Here is a 2832-nt window from a genome sequence, read left to right as displayed (position 1 = left end):
TTTTTTTTTACCACCCGCATTCTGTGAAGTCCCGCCCTACTCTGCCTCTGACTGGCTCTGATTCTTGAATCTTCTAACTCTAACCCAATCATCTCACGCCTCATGCCTAAAGTTAACCAATCAACGCAATGAAGGCAACAAGTGCTGGCCAATCAGAGGCAGAGTAGGGCGGGTCTTCACGGAATGCCGGTGGGGAAAAATAACGCCGCAGCGCCACGTTCAGTTGAACTTCCTGTCTTACAAGCTCTTTCCTTTATAATTCAAATTGCGCCATCTACTGTATGTTTGCTGTTCTTCAATACTTAAACACGTTTCCATTACACAGGACATTAACTGTAATGTTTGATCGATTAATTAGATCAGACCATATAACTCCGGGATCTTCACTGGCTACCTGTTGTTTTCAGAATACAATCCAAAATCCTCCTCTTTGTTTACAAAGCACTTGCTGGTCTGGCTCCACAGTACATCTCAGACATGCTGTCAGTTTATAAACCCAGTGTTTCATATTCTGATGAGATAGCATTCAGTATTTATGCACCTAAAAGAATGGAACAGATCTTAGACTTGCTCCAAAATGTTGTTCTTTCAAAACCAAAGACCTTCCTTTCACTCCAGCATTTTCTTAAATGAGCATACCATATTTGTACAGTATATTTGTTTGTATGTGTGTATGTATATGTGTTTCATGTTTATGTATGTTTGCACATTTTTTGCTGCTGTGATTTTGCTTTTAAAGAATTAACAACTGATTGTACCAAACATGCCATTGCAGCCCAGTTTATTATTTTATAACTATAAAAGCAAATTCATACACAGTACTGTGCAAAAGTTTTAGGCAGTAAAAGTAAATGAAGGATGCTTTAAAAAATAATGCCATGAATAGTTTTTATTCATCAATTAACTTCATATAAAGTTCAGTAAACTGAAGAAACCTAATTGACATCAATATTTGGTGTGACCCCACTTTGCCTTTAAAACAGTACCAGCTCTCCTCGGTACACTTGCACACAGTTTGTCAAGGCATGTACTTTGTTTCAAGCATCTTGGAGAAGTTGCCACAGTTCTGTGGATTTAGGCATCTCTGTTGCTTCTGTCTCTTCATGTAATCCCAGACTGACTCCATGATGTTGAGATCAGGCCTCTGTGGGGGCCACACCAACTGTTGCAAGACTCCTTCCTCTTCTTGCTGCATAGTTCTTTATGACTTTGGTTGTATGTTTGGGGTTGTGGTCATGCTGCAGAATAAATTTGGGATGTCTCCCTGATGGTATTGCATAATAGATAAGAATCTAAACATCTAAAGTGCCTAAAACTTTTGCACAGTACTGTATGTAAATAGAAAAGTACCTGAAAGAGCCATCTTTAAAGTAATAGCAAATGAACTAACATCATAGTATTTCTGACAGTAAAGATGTGAAAATGTGTGCTTTTATAAGTGGCTGTTTAAAAATTACTGTAAATCAAGGCAGTGACATTTTTGCTGTATCATGTTAATATTTCTGCCTAGCAGGCCAAAACATTGCTACAAAACAAGGATACCAGGATGATTTAGTGTCAATCAATCAATTTTATTTCAGGCAATTATCGTTTTGATGACTATTAGTGTGTGTGTGTGTGTGTGTGTGTGTGTGTGTGTGTGTGTGTGTGTGTGAGAGAGAGAGAGAGAGAGAGAGAGAGAGAGAGAGAGAGATAAGGACAGTTTTTGGCATTTTGCCTTTATTTGATAGGAAATGCAGGGACAAAGAGGGGAATGATATACAACAAAGTTCCCTGGCCAGAATAAAACTGGGTATGTTCCAAATTTGCAACTCTAAAGTGCTATGGATTTTGTCAATCGATACATTGGAACATCCAACATGAGTGCACATAACTGTATACACATCAGTGTCCCAGTAACATACACACATTCCAGTACAGAAGTACACATATAAACAAAACAAGCAGACATTGCCATGACCCTCTTATGCACACACATAAATACAGATTTAAACACACACACACACACACACACACACAAATAATTCTGCGAATCGTGAATCCAGCTCCTGATTAGAAACAGGGATTATGAAACTGTGGCTGTGTACAGATTAAGGTGGACAGCAGAGACACATATTCAGAGGTAAAGCAGACCTGATGTCATCTTTTTACATTTATCCTGAATTCAGTAAATATTCAGCCCTAATCTAACCTACCACCGTCTGTTAATTATTCATCTTTTTTTTTAACAAACCGTAGAATAAACAGCTACTTAATCATTTAAATTATGATTCCAAAATATGAAAGGTGTTACTGTTTACTTCAAAAATTAGGCCTGTAGTGTTTCTCTGACCTTGTCCCAAGAGTCTGTAGGCCTTCTGCCAGGTCTGTCAAAGAGAAGAGGGATTACTTTTTCATTTGCTTTGTTCACAATTGCATTGGCACAGTGACACAGTGACTCAGCAGGAACTGAAGGTCGATAAAGAAAGTGCAGGGTAAGGTAAATGAAACACACCTTTTTTAAAATTCAGTTAAAGGGAATTCAATTGTGAAAGTGCTTCAGCCTGTTGAAAAAAATTGTACAAGCTAAATTTCATTGTCAGCATGACAGTAAACAATATGTGATCAAATAGGCCTACATAAACACAACAACACATTTCTCTGTAATTTTGCTGGGTTCCAAATGTGTTAATATTACTTAATGACAAGCAATACTTTACCATTTTATTATACCATCACTTACTTAGGCCTACATATTTTCTATTTTTAGAAAGTGGGTATATGTGGACTCCATTCCTAGTCACAGCATTTGTGTTTGGCTTTTGTAGACACAAAGGTAAAGGTAAGACAAGA

This window comes from Thunnus thynnus, chromosome 15 (genome assembly GCF_963924715.1).
Source record: "Thunnus thynnus chromosome 15, fThuThy2.1, whole genome shotgun sequence".
Taxonomy (NCBI): Eukaryota; Metazoa; Chordata; class Actinopteri; order Scombriformes; family Scombridae; genus Thunnus; species Thunnus thynnus.
Note: the sequence above shows the minus strand (reverse complement) of the source record.